Here is a 7131-nt window from a genome sequence, read left to right on the forward strand (position 1 = left end):
GGCCCGTTCACCCCCTCATCCCGCTCCCTGAGGGAATGGAGACTTCCATCGCCCTCCCATCCCATGGGCTACGGCCACGGCTTCTCAGTGCCCTGCTCGCTCCTGAAGCAGACCAAGGCACTCCTGACCAAAGGCGGCCCCCCCTTTTTCTCCAGGGCCAGCTCCCCTCGTGGCTCTCTGTGGGGCCTGATCAGCCTTTCCAGTCGGGAAGGCGATGGGAATACGCTGAAGGGGTGTGGGGATTTCAGGGATGCATAGCAGCACTCGCCTATTTGGGCATCTTTATGCCAAAGACAAACTGATGGTGGCATCTGGACTTGCCCTCAAAAGAGTCTAAAGTTGGCATTTGATAATGTGTCACCACCCTTACTAAAGATGAGGGGAGTGGTGTTTCTSTTAATTACAAATGATTGACAGCTAATCATCTCCTTTTTCTCTAAAGCTTTACAACTAGGTAATGTATTTAAATCATTAACAGGTAAATGAAGCTGAAGCTAAGTGAGGAATTCCACAGCTTTTTTATTTAAAAGATAAGGCGTCACATTTCACTTTCTTCTGGTATTTGGTTTCTCACCCCAGAGTTCTCAGAAATAACTCCTAATGATTTTGTAACTTCGTAACTCATTTTTCAGGCAAATTGACACTGTAACTTAGATCATCCGTTTTTACACTTAGAGACATAGATTGCCACATASACCTTTCCAGTGTCATTAAATTTTTTTGTTTTTTCCCCTAACATAGATACTCATCTCTCAGTAAACTTCAGCCTGTAGGTGAATCTGTCAAGTCTCAGACCACAGATTACAATTAAAGGAAATGCAGATGCATCTCTGGAAACTTGAACATTGTAAGTTTTATTTAAATAGAATTCCCAAAATGTGTGTTTCCCTTGATAAAACTCTGGCTGAGGAATTTTCTGTATTTTATCCCATCCTTAGGAATATGTCAATAGCTAAATGTATAAAATACTGCTATTAGCTGAGTGGTTAAAATTTAAGGGTGCAAAAGTCAAGTACATTTTTATACTTTATCTTATAGAGGAATTTTCAGAATAACATGGTATATTAATGGTCTAAACCTTGCATGTATGTTTCTTATTTGTCCTATTCCTGATCATTTTTTCTTTTCCTCTAACTGTACATCTGTTTGGATTGTCAGTAGAGCCATTGCACACCAAAAACTACATTTATAGGAACTAGGGGGAAAGGTAGATGGAGATCCAGTGTYTATATTTAAAACAGAACAAAACAAAATGTTACATTCTACATTTATATTTTTAGAAATCTTATCTAAAAATAGGACTATGTCTCCTTGTTAGAAATGTTGTTTGGGTTTACATTTTGAAAAATTCTTGGTAACTGATGTTATCAACTTTTTTAGAAAAGAAAAAAATCCTAAGGGTCAATACAAAAAAAAAAAACTTTAGTATTAAAATTTAGTATTAAATTTAAATGACATTTAAATTCAAGGTTAAGAAACAGAAAGAATTGGAAGATTGTGTTTGGGGAAATTTACTTATAACGATTTCATAGTTTTGATTGATTTTGTCTTCTATTAGATGGAGCATGATTTTCCACCTACACAAAGCTCATGGCATCCACTTAGGAAGACACAAAATCCATAACAGGCAGAGAAAGGCAAAAATACTTCAAATTTGTGGTAAGTAGCTGAAAAACAGAAAAGGAGAAAAACCATGGAGATGTGAAGCCTGTAAAATCAAGACATCCCACAAGGCCAAACAGAACTGTAGAGTACTTTTATATATTGGAAAATACAACTAAGAACATGGGGAATCAATACTGAACATAAACCTATCTATATTTTTTCTTAAAGTTTTGAAAGTTGGTTCTAGGCCTAACTCGGGATATGGCACACAAAATTCAGTCAGACTRTTGCTTTAGCAGGGGTCTTGGAACTTCTACTGGCAGCACCTCCATTGAAATAGTTTATTCCCCACAGTCTGAAAATGTTTGCTTTAAAAATGCACTAATTCTGTGCCCTCAGGCTGAATTGTGTTTAATACAGGGTTTTTTTGAGATGGTAGGAACTGTGAAGTAGGCTTCAGGTTTTCAAGAAAGTCTTGACATGGTAAAAAAGAATGAACGGAAGATGAAAAAAGGTAGTTACTTAAAAAAAGTTGAGCAAGCTTAAAATAATAAAAAAAAGGTAATACTGAGTTTTATTGTTTTAAGTAGGGTGACTATGTACCACATTCCAATAATATTATAAGTAAAAGAAATTTCATTATAAACTTTCTATTCAAAGTTTCATATTTGTCTACTTAATGTGTRAATAACTATCTTGTAATGTTAAATAGCCTTCAACCCAAACTTGTCAGGAAATAATCAGGGCCTTGTAATCATGCAGAGTAATTCACAYGGTTACTGTATGGAATAACAAGTGTGCCAGGCATAGATGATAAAGCACCTGGGCCAGACTCTCTTTTAGTTAACACTGGTAATTCAGAGTGTCTGCTTGATTAACTAATACCGTTCCACAGCCAGTGGCTTAATTCTCTCAGAAATGTTGCTGACAATAAATAAAGCTGTCCTAGTGAGAAGTCATGATTCTAGTGCTATGATTACAATAAATAATGCAGAGACTCAATTAAGCAGAGGTGTTTATTATACATACTTACATTTCCGAAGACTCCTTTCTTCTGTTAGATAGCACAGCTGGAAATACATTTYCCCACCACTGAGTGGAGCTCCTTACCTATTTATTAGTGCACTAAGATCTAACAGTTTCCACTGTSAGGTGACTTAGTGATGGTTATTTCAGCTTGTACCTGGCAGCTGTGGGGATACAGCGTTCAAGAAGTTACCAAATGCTTAATTCTCTAAAATTAATTAGCTAAATAGGTAAATTGAAATCTCCAAAAGACAGCAGCAGGGTGGACCCTTTGTTAGYAGACCTCAAATACGAGTTATTTTAATGAATGGTATACTCTGAATGCACACTGATGTTCTCTGCTTCTGTATTTTTTTTTTTTAATTTGGAGAAATCCCAGCTTTTGTATAGCTAATTTTTTTTTTTTTGGGTGGGGGGTGTTGGGGGGAAGAAAGAAAGGAAAGAAAAGGACTGGCTGTTTGCTGAAAGATGATGTGTTACAGATGCTGCATGCCGATGTGCGAGAGCAATTGCAGAGCGTGTTGCTGCGTTTCCACCGGGGGAATAATTAAAAATGAGTGCCAGCCTTGAGCAGTCAATTATCACTGAGCAAYAAGATGAAAGATAAAAGGCAGATGTAATCATATTTCACAAATAATACATCAGTGTGCCGCTAGTCATGGAGTCCTTTCTATATCAGCCTTTCACAGCAAGTGACTATTTTTTCTGGTTTCCTGCAGCTTCTTTTAACGCAGATTTAGGGAATGTGAGTTCTGAACCACAGACACTGTTCCGATGGGTGTCCATGGCAGGACAATCTACCACAGTGTATTCTGAGGACATTCAGGTAGAAACTGGGGATCCATTTCCTTTTCTTGGATAGTGGAAGTTTGRTAGTACAGTTTGTGTGTATGCATAGAGGCTGAGGGGATTAGACAGGGAAATAGGATGTAGAGGAATAGGAAAGAGTGTGAAGAGGAGTTTGAGACAGCAGCAAGGAAAAGAAGTGGTTTAGCAGGAGAAACACATGGAATCTGGATTTGAGGGGAAATGGACTTACCTCAGAGCCCAGTTGTGCACCTCATAGTTGCATTTGTACCTTYTTTCCTGTTTCTTCAGGTGAGGTCACATGTAAGATCACTTGCCAGTGCCACAGTCTCAAAAAGATTTGCTCTTACATKAATATTGTTCCTAACATTGTCAGAAGCCATTCCATCTCTCTGGATGGCAAGGATCTGGCACGTTCACAGCATGCATGAACCACAGAATGATAAAACCCATACGGAATATTTGAAATTGTTTTATCTCTGCCATAATAGCTTCTCTGTTCCTCAGGTCCATTTCTGTCTTTTGAAAGGAAAAAGTTGGTAATTTTGGCCAAATAGAGAGGATATAAAAAGGAAATGATGCTCCAGTTTCTATCCAAATGTCTTCAGAATACGGTGTTGCTAAAGTTAACCCTCAGGAAATAAGGGATAGTAAAGTCAAAATATGCATCATATTATTTTGTTACTTCATTTCAGCCTCATATTGGACCCACTCGATAAGTCAGGCWAGCTAAATATTTAATGCAAAAAGAATTTTAATTCATAATAAAACTGAATCCAATTGTAAAGCTCTGCTGAAGGAGAATTTAAATTGCCTGTCAGTTYACTTGCTTTCCATGAAACAGTTTAGCAAAATTCTTATTCTCTGAGGATCATCACAACTGTAATACCTCTCTGTGAGCTTACTGTACTGTAAGAAACAGCAATACAAATTTCCAGGAATGAGCTTTAGCTGAGCTAGCTCATAATTGTAGGCTGCTTTGATRTTCTCACTTGGAAGATGTTTTTCCCAGTGCAAGATGTTTATATTCACTGTTCTAGAAGACTAAAGTAATTCAAACATCAGCCTCTGAAAATCAGCCATAGCAGACAAACCTTARTCCTACTATCCTAGGAACACTTGAACTGATCTGACATAGAAAGGACATGGACTTCTTCCCTTATTTGCAGGGTTAAAAGCTTTGCTGAAAAGACAGAAGCTAATCCAGGTAACATRAATCAGGCTTATTGATAAGCCTTTTCTAATCACTTTTTGAACCTTCATGAAGATTTTCTTCAGATTCGGTTTTTCAGCAGTTGCTTGCAAATGCAGGTTTTATAGTATTAATATTAGTGATGTAAAATACTCTAATTTCTGRTAAATAAGACTTAATTTGTAGCTTGACTGTGAGCCTCTCTTCACCAGGCAATGTATTATTTGCTGGTTTATGAAAGCCAGTTTTGCACTGCAAAGAATGGGAGCACAGCAATATTGTTATGCTACTAATTGCACAATAATTTAGATTTTAAAAAGTAGAAACTTTTTGTTTTTCTAATGGAAGTTACTATGTACTAGAYTGTTTTTCCCTTTTAGGTCACACCAGAAAATAGGTGAGCTTGAAAACAGAGGTTAACATAAAAAGATAAGAAGGACTACTCATATGCAGCATATATTTGTGTTATTTAGAAAAAATATTAGATTCTATGCAATCTCTTTGCATAGACAGCATTTCATATTATTCTCTCTGTCCTCTGGCCATAAAACCCTCAGCTTTAAAACAAATTGTTGCACTTCTGAGATTTGAGAATATGYTCCATTTCAAAACAACTTTAAGCTACATTTTTCTCTGGACTGAATCCACCAATGTCATTGGTATTAGATCATGGATTGATTTGGCTCATGGTATTATGCTTGGAGTAACTACAATTGTGGGGTTTTGGTGTTTTGCCATWATCAAACTTTGAAAGAAATTAATAGCACTGATGTTAGAAAATGATGGTATGCTTTTATACATAGGAGACAGAAGAGAGAGATTTGCAAAGGGATTTTTTTATTATTATTGAGATTTTGGGGAGCAAAGATTATTGTCCTAAGGTGCATAGCCATTATGCAACTGCAAGGAACTGAAAATAGCTGATGGTGGAGTGAGTAAAAATGATAGGAARTATTCTCATTACTCTTGAGTAGAACTTTGCTCATGAGGCCTATACAAATATTTGGAAATTCATTAGTGCAATGAAGTAACTTGCCAATTGTGTTTCTGTAAAGCTTTCACATTTGGTGCTGCACCATGTAATTGTGGTGTGCAAAATACAGACTAGGATTCCCAAARGTGTATTTCATGTGACACAGGAACAGTTTGAGAAGGTGGAGGATGGCTTTATTTCATCTCACACTCATGTCCAGTCCRGTCTGTGCTAGTGATGTCATCTGACATTTTGGATGCTACAAACATGAATCTTATTTGCATGTGGACCCAGTGTGACCCAGGTTTTTTATAGCGTTTAATACAGACACATAAATAGCTTTATATGACAGACCAGTTTCAATTTAGTCTAGAAGTGGCTGAGTAAAAATAGAGGAAGAAATAATCTGTGGACACACATACTGCTTGATTTCAGGTGAAAACACACCATCCTTGCTTATACAGTTACAGGTTCATCAGCTGGCTGAGCATGAAGCAGGGAAAAATCAACAAGTTCCCAAGACAGCTTCACACCCATCAAGAGCCTTTGAAGTTTAACAAGAAAGCCTGACTCTGAGGACATAAGTATTGGGGCGTGTAAGGAAAAGTCATTAAGCAATTAATCTTAGGCCTTATCTCAAAGTACTCCATTTCTATGGAAACTGAGTACTTGGCTCTGATCACCGAGTCTCTCACAGGAATTCATTGTCAGAGTATTGGAGCAGAGATATCCAGTTCTGTGTCAGCTAGGATGACATTCTCCAGTTCTGCTTGTTATCTTGTCATCTCTCTCCCCTCATGTCCCCACCCTGATTTTATAACTAATCCTTTACTTCGATTTTTTCCTTGTGATTTACATCTTCGTGGCGACAGTAAATCCAAAGGAAGCAATGTATTCAGGCATCTCAGAGACGTTCCCTGAGATAGTTGGGCACTCTTGATTTAGTAAAGTCCAGAGGATCTGTGAGGAAATTTTATCAAGTGCAGGCTGTTGAGAAGAATTTTTCTGGCAAAGAAAAACGTCGTTTTACAGAGCTGGTAACACTCTACAGCTCCTGCAAATCCCTTGAACATTGTGTCTACCTAAGGGTTGACAGCTGCAAATAAGTTACAAGCAAAGCTCCATATCACAGTAGCATATCTGGGATTTTCAGCTGGTGTTTTACRTTAATAATATCCCTTAAAAAATTGATGTGCACATAGGACTATAATCAATAATATGCTTCTAGTATCTCACTTATTCGAGGCACTGAACAAAGAACCATATGCGAAGTGGGAAATGGGAGCAGAGTTTGGAAATAGCTGTTAACCTACAGAAATAAGATGAGTAATTTTACTCCAGGTTGCATTGTAGTGTAACAGTCAAAAAAAGAAAATATCCATTAAAAATCTTACCAGCACCTGGGAATGGGCTGTTACTACAGTTGGCAAGAGCTACAGAGATTTCCATCTGTGGGTCATTACTCAAATATGTGCTAACTTGAAAGACCAAAACCTGCTGTCAGTTACTTAGTCATCTCAAAAAAAAA

Source organism: Malurus melanocephalus, unplaced genomic scaffold, assembly GCF_030028575.1.
Source record: "Malurus melanocephalus ecotype Western Australia unplaced genomic scaffold, MMel_1.1 scaffold_22, whole genome shotgun sequence".
NCBI lineage: Eukaryota > Metazoa > Chordata > Aves > Passeriformes > Maluridae > Malurus > Malurus melanocephalus.